The following is a 20620-nucleotide window of genomic DNA, read 5'->3' as shown; positions in this document are numbered from 1 at the left end:
ATATCTATAAGTAACAAAACTTTTTTTTAACATATTTTTTATTAAACATAAAAGAAGAGGGCAACAAAAACATAACTAGTGGGATATTTGACCTTGTTTTTATAAAAGTAATGCAGCAGTGTCTGGTTTGGCAGAAGTGGTTGCAATTCCTAGTGAGTTCTCATGAGGTTCTCATCAGAAATTTTTTATTTACTTTTTCTATTCTTGTGCTTCATTTTTGAAAACAGTTGTTCGCAAATGTATGTACTGCCAAAAAGTGATGACATGAATAAGGTGTGGTCGTGAAGTGAGGGATATTTTTCTCTGGTAAGAGAGGGCTTATAAAAGTCTGTAAAGACACGTGAACAAATTTTTTAGTTGAATGTCTGATTGCAACTCCACACATACCATTTGAAAATTTGCAGGTAATTGGTGACCAAAAAGCGAGTCACACCATAAAATTGATTTTTTTTTTTTTCAATCTTGAAACCTGTTCTTAAATTTGTGAATCAAAACGGTATATTTTTCATTGTTCACAGGACTGTGTTTACCATACATATTTAAGTGCATAAAATTATTTGCCATAACTTGAGCTTGCCATAATATATTTTTGAATGTTGTTATGGTTTGAAAAATAGAACAGATAAGTTGATTTTCACCTTGAAGACACATGCTTAACTCATTTAAATGAGCTGCCAAATCTACCAAAACATGCTGAATCTGTAAGCCATTTTTTGTCTTCAGGTTCTGGCATAAATTTTCCTTCTGATTCTGATTCTGTAAATGACTTAATTTCATTTTCTCCATTTTGTAAGCATTCGGGGCTGTTGAAAATTACAAAATCTGTCAGCACTGCACAAGCATTCTGGATACTTCTTCTGCAGTGAACATGTTAACTTACTAAATAATTTTACAAAATAACACAGTTCCAACTTCAATAATTAAATAAGAAAACGTGTCTGTTTAGTAACAAAAACTGTGTCTTCACAGGCATACACACACATGTAGATGGGTTGAAATATTAACAGTAATCACTGTATTTTACTCGTCAAGTGGCACAAATGCATGTGGCATGTAGTACATGCATTTCAATTCAACTGTGTATGGAGGGTGTGAGAACTGGGGTTAGCACTGCACTACACCCTCCCTTCCTCAGCTTTCCACTGTTGCCCACACAGTTCATGTTTGAGCTTCATGCAATTGACTCATGAAAATATTGCTAAAAGTCTCACAAAAATGTTAAAAATATATGATCTTGTGGGTCTACATTGTGTCCCGTGGCCACATGTTGGATACAGCTGTTCTAAAAGACAGATGGAGACAAGACAAGATATACAGCAGGAGCACAAGCTGCATCTACATGATGCCCTATTGCAGTGAGTCCAGCGGAGCTGATTAGGGGCTGGAATGCATGAAATATCAAGAGAGGCAGAAAAAGCTGGGTTTTTTTTAAGCCTTGAGAAGTCATCAGGACTTCTTACTGCTTTTTTAAAGTTCTTAATAGAGGAGTATAGAAAAAATGGAGCCAGACTTTTCTCATATGTGCAGAGTGGAAACACAGGGGTGTATGGGAACTGTTGAGTACAGCCTGAACCTCTGACTGATCACCTGAGGCAAGGACTGAGTCAGCCATAGGAGCACAGGTGGAGGCAATTCAGCTGTGTGACCGGGAGAGGTGGAGCTTTTTAAGCCCATTTATGGGCTGACTGGGGAAAGAATTCTTTCTGGGGATCCCTCTCTTTGGAGTTTTCTACGTGAGCCCAGGATGTGGGTGAGCATTTCATTTTTGGTTATCTCTTTCCACCACAATAATCTTTCTAACTATTAACCTGTAAAATACCATCCTAACCACACAGTTCTTCTAACTGTACATTTGTTAATTGTATGCGGGGCAATGGACATAAGTAACAAAAAAATCAGTTACAATTCAGTTGAAGGAAAGCATTTTATTTAAAGTTGTTACACACTCAAGCAATTTGCCTAAAGAGGCTGTGAAATGTTTGTCCACTCTCCAGGTTCTGAACAACCTGGTCTGCATGATCCTGCTTGGTATAGAAACCTTGGATTAGATGATTCAGAAGTCACTTTTAGCCTATAGTTTGTGATAATTTTTTTTTATAGCTTTTATGAAAAACTGTCTAATTGTTATATTGCATATATGTATGTTTTTATTATATATATATATATATACATATATATATATATACACACACACAAATGTCTTAATTTTTTAGGAAAAAGAAAGTTTAGAAGAAAATATATTTAAAAAAAAAGCTTATAGAATGCAGAATCGTATAGTCTACAAAAGAATATTGTTGTTTAGTGTAAGTGTAAAGCTTAACTTTGCTATCCTTGAACTGCAGAGGAGTTATTTATCCCATAGAATAAAAATAGTCCCTAAATGAATCTTTCTAGAACTCTTACTTTTGTACCAAAGAGTGACTGTTAAAAGCAATTCTGTCTCTACAGACAGCTTTGCACAACCCACAGATATTTTCCTAAGACTGCCACGTGCACAGGTGGTAGGGGAAGGTTTTGAAGGTTATGTGTTACAGCACCACCTGGTGAAATGTATTTAAAGTCTACATAAGACACTGCTAGTGGGCAATAGCTTATGAAAAAATAACACAATGTAGAATTAAGTTTTTCACAATTAATTTTTTCCCCAGTTTATTGCTTATTTCAGAGTTGCTTGGAAGATCTCAAGTATTAAAACTAGTCATTAAGTATGGAACTTGCAGTTGTCTGAATTTCATGATCACATCACTGCAATGATCATGGTAGGACTGGAGGAGAAGCCTGAAGAGGTCAGTTAGTCCATCCTATGGCTCAAGATAAGATAATTTATCATTGTGCATATCCTGCCATCCACTCTCTAACTTGTTTCAGTGGTGTAGATGTGAGAGCCTTTTCATATACACAAAAATATCCCAGGATCCCTAAAATCTTCCTTGTTAAACCAGTCTGCTACTTCTCTGTTTGTCATATTATCCAATTATTCTTTTCTTTTAAAATTTTTTCCTCTTCTTTCCCACCTGAGACACTCTAAGTTTTTCCAGCCTTTTGCTCATTCTCATTTTTCTTTCATAGGTTACATTTAATCTGGTCTGGTTTCTCCCTAAACAGCAGTGCCTGACATTGAACATCGTACACTAGTTGCTACCCTAGCAGTGCTGAGTGGAGTGGTAAAATCACTGAATATGGTTTACAGGCTGTATTTCTGCTTATAAAATCCAGCTGAATGTGTAGCTTTTCGAGTGAATGTATCATGCGTGATTCCTCTTCTGTAACAACCCTTTACAGCCTTCATCCTTTTAGGTCTATATCAAACAGCCAGTTTTGTTTTTTATATGAAGTGGATTACTTCTGCCTACACATCGCAGCACTTGTTTCTCCCTGCTCAGCGGAATCCTACTTTTTATAACATGTCTTCAGTTTCTTCAGTTTTATTTTTAGTTCAGATACACCTGACTATTCTTCCAGTTTAATCTCCCTTACAGATTAGGAAAAAAAAGTTCTTGACCCCAGGGTGTGCAAGAAAATATGATACAGAACAAGATTTAGGACAGACTTGTCCAGCACTTTCCTAGATCATTCATTCAGGCATGGAGTCAGAAATAGCTATTCTTTTGGCTATTCTTTTGATTTTTTTCTTATCTGTAGCAATTCTGTACTCACTCTATAATATTTTAATCTGTGGACTATTTCCCTAGTTTGTTATGAGAATATCATGTGGAACAGTATTAAAAACTTTATTACATGCATCTTCTTTCTCAAGAGACTGTTACTCTGACATGGACAGAAATTACATATCACTAGCCAGTGCCAAGGATGAAATTAAATTGGGTCTAGTTGATTTGAAAACATCTGTTCTATCCAGATATTCCCTCTCTATTAGTGATTGCAATTGACCTTGGAAAAAAACTATACCTAACCATTAAGCCTCTTTGCAGGGTATGCCACAGCATCCCCTCGTACTCAGTAGATCTTTAGTTTTGGTTACACAGTTTTTCAGAAAGTTGAAAAATCATTTCTCATGACAAGTTTTATTGTTATATTTCTTATACGACATCTCATGCCTTGGTCTTTATGCCTTTGTTCCTTCCTTTTAATGCTGTTTTACTCATCTGTTTCATCTGTCCCTGTATTATTTCTTTTTATTTTACTTTTTCTTAAGGAAAAAGTGCCTTTTCTAAGAGCAGAAAGCACTTCTAATATGGATATCAAAGCCAGAACAACAAAAAGAAATGAAAACAAAACTGAGCAAAGAAGGAGCCTTATGGTTAATTTATATGCCTGCAATTAAATGCATGAAAGAAATCCTGGGTTGGAATTGTTAGGCATGCGGGGTAGAGACAGGTGTGAGAAGAGAGTACAATGGATGTTTGGCAAGACAAGTACAGCATTAAAGCAAAATTATAGAAATAGCAGAAATATACTAACCCAAGAATGAGAAACCAGTTCCATCCTTCCAAGAATAGGCAACTGTGACTGACATCTCACAACACTGTGGCACTGCTGGATGTCTGTTCTTGTGCTTACACCTTACTCTGCACAGTTCATCAGGAAATGTTGCTTATTTTGTATGTATTCCAGACCAACAAGGCGAGTGTTACTTTTATTGAGACAGTTTAAACATTGTAAAAGTAGTGCTTTCTGCACCATTCTTAGCAACAGCAGCATCAGTAAATGCAATGTACTCCAGTAGTAAACAAATCTATAAATTTTCATGACAGTTTTGGAAAGCTAAGAAATTACTTCCCTGAAATGATACAATTCCACAAATCTATAACAAATCCAGAATTGCACCACTTTGTCTTGGGCTCCAACTAAGGCTGTTAACCACAACCATCATGAATGTTCTTCTGAAAAATGTGGGTTTTTGTTCCCTGAGATGAGCTGTACTGATCCCAGGCATACTCAGGCTTACTGCCTTTCCCTATAAGTAGCAGCCATATCAAGAGAACAGGAAGATAGTCTTTGTACCATCTATGTTCCATGAAATGTGCAACTCTCAACACTTATCTGTCTTTGTGGCAAAATTATTTTACTGTTTCTGCCAACATGCTAGTGGCAAAGCATTAAGTTGTATGCTTTACTCTTTCACAGTCCAGCTGACTGTATGACACAACCTGTAATTCACACTGCTGTGTATTTTGATACCAAATTTATTTTATTTTTCTTGATACTTTGCACAATTCTGTTGCTTGCCTTCAACTTACGTAATTATTTGGCACCAGCCTACAGCTACATTTTTCTCTGTTCCAAGTTAGCAGCAATCCATTCACATAATACATCCTACTCACTTTTTTGGACAGAATGCAAGCTCCAAATATAAGGTTTTCTTAAATTTTGGCTTAACTCTTCCTTTTCTTTCATGCCCATATCCAACTTTTCATAAATACAGCATGCTTTGTAGATCACATTAGTCTGTATAGCCTCCAGATTGATGGAAAAGCACGGGTTTGTTATTCTAGATAAGGTATTCCACATTATTTAATAATATTTTACTGTTTCTTGAGAATACAGATGTAATCTGAGGCATGGCTAAAGCTTTCAGCTTTTGCTCTGGCATTTTCAGCACTTGATTTTTCAACTTTGTGATTACATTAATGCTATTGCCTTGCTTACATTAACAGTAACAATGTTATGGTAATTATATCCCCTGCTTTAGCAAAGTTAAGCAATGTTTTCAGCAATAAAGCAAAGTAAAGCAATTATTTATAGATGAGAGAAGAGGAAAATTCTATCTTGGACCAAAATGGCAGTTAATATTTTATATTAGGAATGACTGTATTATCAAAAGAATATATTTAATCAAGTGGGATTTCAGTCAGGATGAATGTTACATCTGAGCTAGATCCTCTGGTTTAAGTCCCCGTGTACCCTGGTAAATTGAAATCAGTTTTATTCTCAGGTTGAAGGCATCACATACTTTGTTTTAATTTGCTTTCAAGAGAAGCCAGAACTCACTGTGAACAAAGGTTTGAAGACCTTCAAACTCAGTAATGCTTGTTGTGGTTCCTTCCTTCTTATGCATAATTTCCTCTGACAGTAAAGAGGCCCTCTTTGTTATAGGAAGTCCTAGTTTTTTTATCTATTGGCAACATATCATTTATTAATCATTCTTTTATTTGCAGTTTCTCTGCTGCTTATTCTTCAACTTTGTTTGCAACATCAGAAAGCATGCAATATTAATCAGAGCGAATTCTTGGACATTTTCACAGGTTCCAGTCTCACTTCAGAGCTCATTAAAATAATAGGTATTTAGTAAACATTCTGTTACAGCATCAGCTATATAATGGTCTAATAAATGCTTTTGGGAGCTAGGGGAAGAGGGCGGGGGGGTGTGAGATAATGCAAATCCTCTATGATCTGCATTGTTAATGTTCTTTAGATCAGAAGTAGAGGAAGGGAAAGCAGAGTGAGAGTGTTGACAAAGAACTGACACAGATGATTCCTTCAACAGTGATTGTATTGCTCACACCATGTTTCTGGTTTTTCATGTTTAAAGCTATGATGTTTTTTTTCCCCTAGAAATTTCCTGAATTGTTAATTAAGCTATTTAAAGAATCTGACTTAAACAGAAGAATAGATTCAGTTACTTCTTGCAATGCAAATTAGAAGAACACAGAAATTAAATTGTATTTGCATCTCACAAGTGTACTTTTTCTGCAGTTCTCTTTTACACTATCATCCCACTTATTGGAAAATTCTCAGACTCTGCCTTTGCCACTGGAAATTCCATATTTTCAGTCTGTGATGAATGGCTGTGATCATCAAGAGCATATTCTCAGCTAGTCACCAGAATAGCCTTATGTATCATCTGTGCATGTAAAATGTTCTGGTATTTTGTAGGAATTCATAGAGGTGAAACTGTTTGCCAAGGAATGCTGTAAGCATTTATAAATCGAATGATGCATAATATAGAATTTACTCAAGTTAATTTGTAGTGTTAATACAAAAGGATTGTAATTTAATTTTTTTTTTTGAAATCCATATAGCTGAATGAATAAGCCAAAGTAGAGTCACCTTACTTCTGATTCTGATGGGTTCTGTAAATCATACCCCTAGGAACACTGAGCATACATACCTGCAGAAGTAGTCTGCGTAAAGTTGTTGTTCAGTCCTTTGAACTTTGAGGACTGTGGGACTTGTTTCAATTGGAGCTATCAGTATTTAGACAGTCTTGGGAACTGACTCAATAATAATAAGAGTGACCTTATTTCTAAATCAGAGCTTCTAGGAACAATTGTGTAATTTAAGTTGTTTTGTCTTTAACTAATTTTTCACGTGTAAATCTGGCTGGCGTAGTGCTAACACTAATATTTTTTGTGCTTTTTCATCATTGTTATGGATGCCTTCCTTTTTTAGAGACAAAAGACCATTCTTGTTGTGTCATAACTGTTTTTATGTTGTTTCAGTATAGAAATTGTCTGAAAGGAATATATTTTCTTGGATGACACAATCTCTTCTTAACTGGCGAGAAGTCATCTGGTCAGCTTCAAAATCAGATCTTTTTCAGCTTCTGGACAGGTTCACAGTCACTAAATAAGGGCTGTTCTTTATCCTTCTGTTTTTATTTTGCTTCACTAGTTAATTGATAATTCTCTTGCAGAAATGCAAGAAAGAGGGAATGGTTTTGTAGCTCACTTTCCAGTGGTGCATATGTGCCACTGTATTTAACTACTGCTTTAATACAGTGGAAGGAATCAAACTGGGGATTTGAATCAGGTGGGTGAAAACTTAAACTGAAGTACTTGATCTGTTTGTTGAAAAGATATCTACTTTCTATTACCAGTCTTAAGATGTCCTCCAAGATTTCCGAAACTCTCCAGCATCTCAAATTATAATGGCAGGAGTGTTATAATGCATGCAGATTTCTTCTGTCTGAGATGAGAACGCTCTGAAATAGATTTAGGGGATGTTGAGACAGTTTTCTCAAAGCTTCTGGTTACCTCCCTCTAACACTGTCCCATAGCGGATGCTTAGTATTACCCACAGAAGGTTATGACAGGGAACCAAGAGACCGTGCTGCTTGTGAGGATCCAAGACCAGGATTTACTGGTAATCTAATGCTGTCACAGCCTAATCAAATACAGCAGCCACTTATTTTTAAGCTGGTTGTAACAACCCTACCATTTATAATCCAAATCTCTTAATTCTATTAAAGGTCATTAGTAATATCCTTCCAGTGAATTGTTACGACAAGCTGTGTATTGGCACTGGAAAGAGTAATACAATGTTGAAGGCTCATTCTTAGACTTGGATTTGCTTTGAGTTACTTTTCACCGGTGACTTCACCAGACTTGGTTATACTACAGTTACTTAAGTTTGCTACATCTTATTGCCATGTTGTCTTCATAAGCAAAAGAATACACAGTTTCTCAAAGCTACACAAAAACTAAGATAAGTCAGGTAACATAATGGAGAAAATAAGCTTTTATCTACAGGGCAGGCAACACACGCCTGGCAGCTGAGCAATTTTGCTGTTTCAGCTGAGAAAACCTGGTTAATCATCTGACCCCAGAACAAAATAATATTTTCACATAAGTTTTTTGCACATACACTAACAAAAAAAAAAAATATCTAAAGTACCTTATTGGCAGAGCTATAAGGTTACAGTAGTAAGTATATAAAAAATGAATAAAATATCTTGATGCTTCCTTTAAACCCTCATTCAGACTTCAGTAACTTCTAGCTGTGAAAAGGATTGTTCAGGAACTTCCTGAAGTTACAGTCGCTTCTGAGTCTAGTAGACACCAACAGATTCCCCCCATCATCCCACAACCTTGTGAAACTCTTGTTTGAACCCTTGGAAAGATTTAGACTCAGTCTCTTTCAGTAGAGTTCCATGTCTTACTTACATACAATATAAAGAAATTACTCATTTAAACTCAGGACAATTTTTGCAGTCTGTGTACAGTGTACGTTCTGCAGCTTTTGATTCAGACCTGAGAATTGATGTAGGAGGCAAAGCATATTTGCCTGAAAAGATTTCCAGTTATCCCTACTAAGGTTTAGATCAAATAGGGTCTGTGGAAGTATATCTTCCAGCGCTGATTTTCTTTAAATGTTAGGTTATACCACACCCTCTCTCCTTCTACAGTGTCAGAGATCATTAGACTAATGAAAAAAATGATTCATTTCCTCCCAGCCCTGTTAATTCGGTAAGGAAAGGGACACTTGCACAGCTACTTCATTGACAATGGCAGAAAAACAGTTCCCTGGCTTAATTAGGTATTGATAGCAGACAAAACGAGTACTGATCTCCCTACAACCTCATAATGTGTATTACCATGACCTTTCTTAATCAAAATACTTGTATAGCTCTTATCGATTATTTTTCCCAAGCAATCAATGAATGGAGCATGTTTAATTTAAAATGGATCAACTTTTCACAGATCCGGAAATCTACATTTTCTCTTCAACTTAAAATTTAAAACTATAATAAAAAAAACTTAAAAACAAACAAAACAAAACAGGATTTCACAGTCAGGAATCATTGCAAATGTTTTTTCCTAGTTGCGTGGTTTTTTTTAACGTTGTTCTCCCTCTCTCCCTTTCTTTCATCATTTCTTCCTTCCTTTCTTTCTTAATCAGGCATGTTTTCATTCTTCATTCCTTTGGATATTTTCAAATTCACAGGACAATATAATCAGTTTATGAACTTTCATTATGTTTTTTTCTCCTGTTATTAGTACTTCCACATGACAATTATGAACGCTTCAAGCTTTGCTCCTGGGAATTATGATTATGTTTTGAAATTCATACTTGTACTGAATCTTACATTTAAAAATGTTACTTGATCCTTAATGTCTCAGGTGTCTAGAAAATGGCCAGTTTTTGTTTTTGCTTTTTATCTACTTCACTATGAAGGAGCTCTCTGAAGTACTCTCTTAATTGTTTTATAATTGTATATCATTTGTAAGAACAATTTCTAATTATGTTCTGTATTAGATTACCTTATAATTCTTACTCTTTTCTCTATAAATTGATAACTTTCCAAAATACTCCTACACTGCTGTTACAGCTGTCTTTGAGTGCTCTCCACCAAGTCATGTAATCATTCTGTTGTATTCCTTTATCAGACTATTGCTTTTTCTTTTTTGACTTTGCTGCTCAACATGACACTGATGTTGGGTCTACCTATTTCTCACTTCTGTGGCTCTTTCTATCCTATCTTTAAAAGTAATAGTGACTTCCTCTCTGTGTTCCACTTCCTTTCCAAAGACTCATTTATTTTCAATTAGTACTTGATGTAGACCTGTCTGGATTTTGTATCCTTAAAGTATATCCATAACACATTTATGTAGTTCCTTTGGTTACCTTTAGCCACCTCTGAATTTTAGGCATTACACTGTCTTGAATCAATAAATAAATGATCAGTGTATGACCAGTCTGAACACTCCACTGTTGGATAATCAGACACTTACAGATGTTCTAATAATAAAATGAATTGCTAGTGAAAAACACGTGATTGGTATCACAAAGACTTTACTTCTTCAGGGTCATAAGAAAGTGTTTTGTTTTATTTTTGCTTTTTTTTTTTTCTCAGGCAGATAATAAAAAACTAACTTAAGCTCCTACTGTTATATGGAGTTATAATGAAAATCATTGATAGTAAAATACTGGAATAACACAATAGTAATAGGACATGCTACAATTATGACTAAGATTTATCTCTTTCCTGTAAGTATAAAAAAATCATGAAATTGTTCACACTGTCTTGCAAATATTTTTTACCTCTGATAAGGCTTGGTATGTAAGGTTAGAGAAGGCACATAAGAACAGAGCATGTATAGAATTATACTCCTTCTGGTGTAACTCATTTCCACAGACCAACATGCTTGAAGCTTCCTGAAATAGCTTTTATTTCCCGATTACTGTGTTTAATAACCCTTAATTAACTAATTCTTTGTTGTTTTTTTCTAGTCCAATTTTAATGCATTTATACTTGGTTTCCATAACAGTGACTAGCAGTGAACACCACAGTTTAATTATATTGTTGCATTTTTTTGTTGTTGTAAAAAGTATTTTGCTTTTAGCTTGCTTGGATGATAGTTTATTAGGTGTCTGTTATGTCTGTTAGTTTTTGCACTGCAGAAAACAATGGCCACTTTCTATCTGCTGCCTGTATAGCTCTCATATTTCATAAGTCTCAATCAGAATTGACAGAAATGTCCTCTTCTGAATAGAGTCTTGCTCCTTTAAATCTCTCCTCCATCATCACTCTTTTCCATAACTTCTCACGCTCAATGCTTTTTTACTTTGTTTTTTTTTGGAGATGGGAAATATGTCAAGCAATGAAAATTGGGATGAGGATGCATGAACATACACAGTAACATAATGACTAGATGCTAATGGGTATTTTTTGTTTCTCTCTTTCTCTCTCTGTGTATTATCTTCAATTACCTTATGCATAGGAGTATGCAGTTTCTTGGTTCAATACTCTTTGGTTCTACCTTAAAAGTGAATGTGAGGTACTGCACCAATATTCTATTAGACTAATGTTGTGATAATTATTACATATAATTTACTGCAGTAAGCAATAATGTGAGCACAATAATCCAATGTTCATGTAATTAGCATGACTATGAGCAATTCATTATGTGGTTGTTTCAAGCTGCATGGGTGGTTTCTCAGTAACGATGTAAATAACTCACATGACCAATAATTATGCATCTGAGAGGCAGGAGATGACAGCAGTGGTAGAAAATTCATGATCAAATTTGTTCTCTGTTTAAATTAGAAGATTCATTTAATGGATGCTTTCTGTTGCACTGTATTTAAATATACCATAGAAAGTGTTTAATACAGTCATGTAATTTATAAATGGCTATTAAACCAAGAATCATCCATCTGAATAATCGAGAGCTATATTGGATCTGAATATGCACCACAGCATATTCGGTTACCAGTTGATCACTAATGTTTACACAAATGCTTTTTAAGAAAGCAATTTAGTACAAGAAACAGGTATCTTTTGCTATTTGTGAACTGGATACTGACAAGGAATAGAAAAGCACTTTGTTATACTAAGTGTTTGCTGAAAAACCCCATGGAAAATGTTTCAACTTCACACAAATAGGAAATAATGTTTATTATTACATTATTTTTCTTTTCTAGCAATCCTGAAGAAATTTGGGATTTTTCCATAACTAGTTGAGGTAAAATGTAAGTGGTATTTAGTAAGCATACCTCCTTTTGGCTCAAAAACAAACAAAAACAAAACAAAAAAAAACCAACCAAATTAGAACAGTTTGGAAATATTTGGATTAGTAAACCAGTTTTTTTCTAATGCTACCATAATGATATAATCATTTAGGATACATTTGAAGATCCAACGGGATTTAAGAATGTATGGTTTGTTACCTGATACCTACTAATAAGACATTGTTTTAATTATGATGCACAATTAGAAGTGATAGATTGTAGGAAGAACACTTGATCCTATTTACAGTGCCATCAAAAATATCAAGAAGTCAAATATGCAACGAAACACTAATATTGATTTTTCTTCTGTCTTTAATTCCTTAGTGATTGTTGGTCTATCAGATATTTTATTTTGTTCTCAGTTATGTCCAATCATCTGGTCCAGGCTTATGCATAGCACTTTAATCCACTTGGAAAACATTGGTTCAACTGGGTTTAAGGCCGCTTTCAATAATTTCTGAAAGATTGTGGTGAGGAAAGAAGGTGCTGGAGGAAAGCAATCATTCCTACTTTCAAGAAGAGAAAGGAAAGCATCCAGGGCTGATTGGATGATTGGAGTTAGTCACTGTGGTTTTATAAAGGTAAAGTACTTGACCAATGTGACAGCCTTCCTACTGTGAAACAAGTGTTAATAGTGGATGAACAGAGAGCAGTGAATGCTTTTCTCTTGACTTTAGGGAGGTTTTTGATGGTGTCTCACAAAACTTCCTCTTAGGCAAGCTGATGAAGTATGAGCTTAGTAAAGCTGAGGTGTTTTGAAAACAGAATGACTTGCCAGGTTCCAAAGGTTGTGATCAGTAGCACAAAGCCTAGCTGGCAGCCAAACACTATCGGTGTACTCCAGCAGCTGACATTGGGATTAGTGCTGTTCAGCCTCTTTAATGACCTAGATGATGGGATGGAGTTGATTTGTGGATGATACAAAAATGGAAGAGTGGCTGATATACCAGTGGGTCATGCTGTAATTCAAACAGTCTTACTAGGATCATGAATTTCATTAAGTTTAGCAGAGACATACAGTACCCTGGATCTGGGAAGGACTTAATTTCATACACCAGTACATGCTGGTGGCTGTTTGGAAAATTGGTAGAAAAGCAGGTCCTGGTGGACAAGTTGAACATAGCATCAATGTCCCTTGTGGCAAAGCTGGCCGGAGAGTGTTGATTATTCCTGCCCTCTACTCAGTGCTTCAGCTGAGATTCCATCTGAATGTTTTCTCCATTTGAGGACTTCTTAGCACTACAGGGACGTGGACGTACAGGAGCAAGTCCAACATGAGGCCATGAAGTTGATTAAGTTTCTGGAGGATTTTCACATGAGGAAGATTGAAAAGGCTGGGGTTTTTTGAGCTCCAGAAGATTAAGGGAAGATCTTAACAATGTGTATAAATACCTGATTGGTGCGGGGAGCAGAGAAGATGGAGATAGACTTCTTGGTGCTGCTCAGTGAAGGGGAAAGGAGCAATGGGCACAAAATATAAGATAGCAAATACTTTTCAGAAAGTTTTACTGTCAGGATGACTGGCCATTGACAGAATGTCCAGAATAATTTGGAGTTGTCTTCCTTGGCGGTATTCAAAGTTCAACTGGACACAGTTCTGAGCCACCTGCTCTAGTAGACTCTACTCTGGAAAAAAAGGAAACATTTACATTAAGACTCTTTATGATGAGGTGGTCCTCAAACATATGTCTGAAATGTTGATGTAGAAGTTGTCTATAAGATTCTGATCCAGAAATGCATCAGCAGTGCTTGAATTTCTATCAATGGGTAGATCTGAAGAAAACTTCTGGAGTTGGAACTTATTTTTTAATTAATATCAATGCCTTTTCTCTAAAAATAAATAAGATAATTCTCACATTCTCTAGAGAAGCATTTCCAAGTGTCAAGTAGGCCTCACTAACAAGGGCAAAGGCTGGGCTGGGTTTGCCAGCTACATTTGCTCTGCAGTTCTCCTTTCCTTAGCTGTAGCTGCCATAGGATTAAGGTATGCTTTCAATCCACAATCACTATGTTTATAAAGTATGACGCAGAGCCAGGACCTGACTCAGCTCACACACCCAGTCTCTCTCCACAAAACCATTCCAGGCTCTGAGCTCCAACACCTCTGTCTGTCATTCATCCGGAATCACTGGATTTCATGACCAGAGAGATCTCTTGTCTGTGGTAGTGGTTCAGTCCCTCCTGCCTTGGTTCAGAAGCAACACTTGATCCAATATCTTGGGAACCTTTTCTCTTGGCAGAATTCCCCAAATGGAATCCTGGATCATTACCAATTCTTACAACTTTCTGATGTCAGTTGGGCATTCTTATCAAGTATGTAACAGAAACCATTACCACTTACTGCTTCACATGAGTCAGGAAACCCTCTTTGTAGAACACAGTCTATTAAGGTCACTGAGCGTTTCAACAGAGATCTGTTTGAGAGGAAGCAACACCAAGTCCAGCTCTGAATGGAACATGCAGTGTTCATCAAAATGTGCTCAAGATGTGCCATAAAAGAATGAAAAGATGAAATGCAGGACCACTGCAGGAGCAGCCGTGGCTCCATGTTTGCCAGTATAGATCTGGCAAACGGGTATCCTATGGACAAAACTTACCTGAGGTCCAAATCTAGAGTAATGTTCAACTTTTCTGTAGTTTTGTGTTTAAGTCAATTCAAGCCAAAACAAATTTAAATACTAACTTATTGATAACATTTCCTAGAGTATTCTGTCCTCAGTTCAAGCAAAATAGCAACTCATGATCGTCAAATACATAGTTGAATAACTATAAAAACATGTACCCAAACAGACTTTTTTGAAGCCAAGAATATTAGAAAACTAACAATAGGAAATGTTAGGGTTTTTCATAAATTAAACTACTCAGAATCTTATTTCATCAATTAATTCTGAGTTTTTAAAAAGTCTCACAGAAGCCTTGAAAGTAGTACATATATGCTTTTGCTTATTTTTAAGTATTTTCAGAGTTGAGATCATATCTTGACTTTTGAAAGATTACCTTCCACTGTCATTTGCAGTTCCTGGTAACTTCCTTTAAAATAACTGTAACAGCTACTGAGGGGAAAAAAACTAAACCATGAAAGAACTTTCCAAAAGCAGATATTTAGATAAATATGAACATGAATTTCTTAGATATGTCTGCAGTTACACATATTTATTTACTCTAACCAATCATTTTATCTTTAGATTTATGTTTCTGTAGTAAGGGTTAACCAGAGTAACCTGAATAGGTTACTTATGTATGTATATAATGTAACCTATTATGTAACTTATGTGGACAGATTTGATTATTGCACTAGCTTTTGAAGGGCTGGATATTTACAGATTTCCTTTACATGCGCTTTTTGTTACTTTCAGTGGCTTTTGCAGATGGAGGATATCACAATAAAAGGTCTACAAACAAAATAATGTTACCATATAGGTGTCTTTTTTTTTTTCTTCCAGAGTGAATATGAAGATTGCAATGTATAAGTAGACTTTTAGTCGGTGGCCTTGAGCTGCATTCAAATAGGAACTTGGTATCTTCTTTTTTCTTTTATGAATTAAAATGATAGGTACGATCTATACTGTAGCAAAAAATGAGATTAAAGAACTGTCTAGTCTAATATCCCACTTTAAAAAAAAAAAGCTTACCCCTTCAAAAACCATATTAGGATCTAGTGGAAGATGTAGGAAATCCACTGTTTATATCTGCTTTTCATATTTTTGTCTCATCTCTATGTCTACTGCCTTGCATTGACATTAGTCATGAAACAATAGGATCGATATTTCTCACAACATATGTTGTTATTGGTAGTTATCAGACATATTTTGACAACCATTTAAAAACAAATCCATTTCATCACCCTGTTAAATTCTTGTTCCTAAATGCCTCCTGTGACAGTGCTTGCAGATTAGCTAGAGGCTACATGAAAGAACAGCTCACTTAGTAATTATGAATCTCATTCAGTTTATTGCTAGTTTTTTTTTTTGAGTATAAAATGTAAGATTCTAAGCAGTCTTTCTGAAGTATTCATGAGGCATGTTATATGCGGTTACTATGTTCCGTCTTCTGTATTGCATCTCTGGACTACAGTCCTAAATTCTTTCTAAGTAGAGGAAACTCTTCTTTGTCTTGGATTACTTGTGTTCTGAAGAATCTGTTTCTAGTTCTGCGATATTATTTACAAAGTAAGTAGAGTAACATAGCTCAAGACAAAGCTGTATGGGTGATCAATAAAAGGCATTATTGTATTTTCTGAATTATTCATCATCCTATTCTTTATGAATTCTAATGCTGTTAGAGTGTTTGAACTGTTATTGTATGTTGAACAGGTCTTTCCTGACCTGCCTATAGTATTGACTTTGAATTTATCCAGCTGGAATTTTGTAAGCTACTTGAACCATTTTAAATTTCTCAAGAGTGTTGTTCCTTTGCTACCTCCTTCTCTAGATCTCCTACCTGAAAGCAGAATGTTATATCGACAAGTAGATGGCTTCCTAAAGAACACTACTAAGGTTGCACAAGTGTTCAAGTGCAAACTGTCCCAGTATGAAGGAAAGATTAGGAAACATAATGGGAGGTCAATGTCTTGAAAGTGGAAAGGGATGACATAGTTCATAATTTGGAAAATAAGTCAAACTATAACTGTGAGTATAAAAACCGGCATGATCAAAATAAGGGGCGAGTTACAAGAGATATAACTAGAATATGCTTATGGATAATTTTATATTCACTCCCTTCTTGAAATATACTGTGGAGTTAGCTGACCCACTATTCATCTAACAGCTGATACTAAAACATCTAAAATAAAATACTAATCTATTTTTTGCTCCAATCTTGAATAAAAAGATTATCTATGGCTAAATGGCCAATGTAAGTACTATCTGTAATGAAATGGGGAAGATCAGAGACTACTGTGGTATCTTCTGATCATTTGGACCTCAACAAGTTTCTTTGGTAACTCCAGACCTTATTAGATGCTGATTTGATATTCTTCAGCCTATGAGTTTCAAGGTCGTAAGGAAAGCCAGGCTCCTTGCACCAAGTTTAAGCCTAGAGCTGTGGACAAGCCAGATGTATTGAGGCACAATTGTCATTGCTGGCATAGCAGGGATGGCTGGTGTTCCCAGGGTGAAGCAAGCTTGTTGACCTGTCTTTGTCTGTGCTGCCACAGTCAACTTTTGGAAGCACAGGTTGGCCAAGTGCTCTGTATCATCCTGAAGGAAGAGCCTCTTTTTAAGGTAATCCAGTGTCCCATGTAGGAGAAGAAAATAGGGATGGAAAAATGAAGGATGGGAGTGATGCAGACTTAGAGTTTCGATTGAGATCCCTGATGGCAAGGTAGATATTCAAGGAACAAGAATATTTCCTGCATCTTGTGTTCCTATTTTGCTCTCTCCTTATGACCTGTCACAGACCCCTTGACACTGGTAACAAGCTGTGATATCACAGTTACAGAGTAGTTGGGGCTGGAAGGGAATTCTAGAGATGGTCTGGATGGAAGTTCTCTAGGATAATCTGCTGCTTCAAGGAGTGCTGCCTCTGGCATCTGTTTGCTTAGACAAGCAGCTGTGGCCCTCAAGATTTTGTCCAGTGCTGCTCTGCTTTTACAGAGGGACTCAGTGGATGCTCAGACACCAGATGCTCAAAAAGCAAAATCTTCAATGTTGTTGGAGTTCCAAGAATACACAGTGGATAGTTTTTGACAATGTTATGTACTAGCTTTGTAACTTGCTATTTTACCCTTTTGGAGAAATAAGGGGGAATACAGTGCAATGTAGCACTTCAGCTATTTTCTGAAAGACGTTTACTCTTTAACCCTGGACTTTTAAATTCACTGCACCTTCCTTTTCCTTCACAGCCACTTTCAGTTAGAACCTGGTAAGCATGCAGACTGTAGGCTACCTAGGGAAATTGGTCTCTAAAAACATATGGCATTTCAACTTCAACAATGTCAGAATTATCATTTGACTGTAATGATGCTCATTTAATTAAGTGCAACCTGAAATAAAAAAAGCTAATATGTAATTTAAAAAGTAGAGCATTCAAATTAGAAGGTCTATTTCTGTGTGGATTTAGGTACTGTGACATTTTTAATTACACTGCTGATGTATAAAATGCTGCAGTCTTTAATTACATAACAATGTTATTTGTACACGGAACCCTTTTCTTTAACTATAGATATGCTCTAAGGATTATTAGGAGTTCTAGATATTAATGTGTGTGATCCCAACTGGATTTTGAAGAATGAATTGAAAGATGCCAGTTTCAAGTGAAGGGAGGGAAAGTAGGTGAGCAGGTCCATTAGGTGGAACAGAAGATGAAGTCAAGTGCAAAATAACTCAGTGCTTCCTCTAATGCAGCTGTTGAAGCACCTGATGTCGAGTCTTTCAGAATTTGAGACAGGTTTATCCTGAACTCATTTTTCTGAAAAGGCACAAGATACCACTAGGAAACCTTTGGGTTAATTAAGTTTTTTTGCTGTGGAATTATAATTTTATTTCCTGAGAAATTGCATGAGACTAATATAATGAGAAATTAGTTGTACAGGCATCATATATTACTAAAAAGCAAAACAAAAAAAACCTGCCAAATCAAACAAATGACATAATCATCATCGTAAACTCCTTGGAAAAGCTTTTTCTGTTTGAGTTCAGAGAGGTGGAAAGTAGTGGAAAGATGATAGAGCAGAATCAACTTGAGGAAAAAAGACAAGCAGTACCGTTGTTTGCATTAGCATACTGTGTAAGCCTCAAATACTTTTCTGGAAATGGCTGTTCTTCGCATGGAAAAATGTTTTATTTTTCCCATTCTGATTTTTTACACTTTTGCAAGTCCATGCAAAATCATGTGATTATTCTTATATTTAAAATAAGTATGTGTGATATTGGTCTTCCCACCCTTGAGAGATTGACACTCAGAAGCCTTCAAATCCCAAATATTGTGATCTGCTTTTAAAAGAAGTTTTATGTTGTGATTTTTGGTTTGTCTTTTGATACATATTTTTTTAACCTCTTCTTGCTTTATCTCACTAGATGTGTGTATGTGACAGTGAGGGTGGCCAACTCCACAATTTCTGAAGTGACTGTAAGTAAAGCTTTTTCATGTTGCAAAAATTCTCACACCCACCTCTACTAACTCCTTCCTGGCAATTAATTCTGCCAGAATGTTCTCCCCACATAAGATTGAAGGATGAACACACATTTATCACTGCTGCTCTTGAGAATTGTTCCCCCTCTCTTTCCCAGCACAGTGGGCGCAGTTGGAACTTCTTTCCACTTCTTCCTCAACTGTGCCTGCTGCCCAGCCGTGCATCTCAGAAGAAGAGCTCCTCGAATTTCGCTCTCCTTCCTTCCAGCAGCTGGAGGGAATGGGACAAAGAAGGTCAGACCTCATCCTTGCTTCAAACCCCAGAAATCTAAGAAATGTAAGTGTCTCGACAGGGTTTAAGAGCTATGTATAGTATAGGCTTCTCTGTTTTCTTACAAAGCTACTTGATGTACCACTAATTCCATGTGAAGATGTGAACATGGCAGAGGGGAAAAGCAGCATCAAGTCCTAAAGGGGAAATTTCAGTCCATACCACTCTAGCTACCTGCCTCCTCTCCTGCCTGGCTTGTGGTCAGCCATGGTTAGCTCTAAATCTCTCATCTATGATCACTTGTAATAGCCCCAGTTTTACACTTTTAGTTGTATGATAGCACTCCATGTCCCTTTTGCTGCTGGCTTTTACTCCAGTCACCAGGAGCCACCCTTGTGGCATTGAGGCCCAGTAATGTTCCTGTTGTTGTGGTGTCTTCCTCTCACTGTTGAGCTGAGGCAGGCCTGCATCCCATGGGAGGTTTTAAACTAAAAGAGGGGAGATTAAGACTGGGGAAATTTCTCACTGTGAGGGCAGCGAGGCCCTGGCACTGTCTGCCCAGTGAAGTTGTCATGCCCCATCCCTGGAGTTCAAGGCCTAGTTGGATGGGCCCTGGGCAGCTAGGGTGGTGAGTGGTATCCCTGCCCATGGCATGGGGTTGGGGCTGGGTGGGCTTTGTGGTCCCTTTGAATGCAAGCTGCTCTGTTATGATTTGTGCTGTGGATAGGGGCATTCAGTGGGTTGGGAAAAGAGAACTGCTTCTGTGTGAGTGCAAAACTTTAGCTGGTAAACATTGTGCACAATGGACATGAAACTTTAGTGACAATACTGCAGTTTGTTCTGAGTACCTGCTTTTTAGGAGTAACCAAGTCCTTCAGAATAAGGCAAAGGGCCACACTTAAAGGCGGAGAAAACGTGTTGCTCCGATATCGAATTTTGACAAAAATCGAGGCATGGCTTTAAACCAGAGATTGATCCGTGTGGAAAAGGACCTCGTAGAACAGACCTCGGCCGGTAGGAACCACAGGAGAGATCCTTCCCCGGGCATCTCCCGTCACGCTGAAGGGACGCGGGGGCAGCGCC

At 36.7% G+C, this 20620-nt stretch overlaps 1 long non-coding RNA gene across 2 annotated transcripts; it reads left to right on the top strand.

Moving 5' to 3' along the window:
- The first annotated feature begins 1682 nt into the window (after positions 1 to 1682).
- On the top strand, positions 1683 to 20579 carry LOC116216500. 2 transcript variants are annotated; one of them, XR_004159373.1, is made up of 3 exons: positions 1683 to 1750; positions 19212 to 19263; positions 19430 to 20579. It is a non-coding gene; the product is annotated as an uncharacterized LOC116216500 (long non-coding RNA). The 2 variants fall into 2 exon arrangements; XR_004159374.1 differs by having other exon boundaries at positions 19425 to 20579.
- The last annotated feature ends 41 nt before the right edge of the window (positions 20580 to 20620 follow it).

The sequence above is a fragment of the Meleagris gallopavo genome, chromosome 3, assembly GCF_000146605.3.
Source record: "Meleagris gallopavo isolate NT-WF06-2002-E0010 breed Aviagen turkey brand Nicholas breeding stock chromosome 3, Turkey_5.1, whole genome shotgun sequence".
Lineage (NCBI taxonomy): Eukaryota > Metazoa > Chordata > Aves > Galliformes > Phasianidae > Meleagris > Meleagris gallopavo.
The sequence above is the reverse complement of the archived record's forward strand: the minus strand, read 5'-3'. Positions and strand labels throughout refer to the sequence as shown.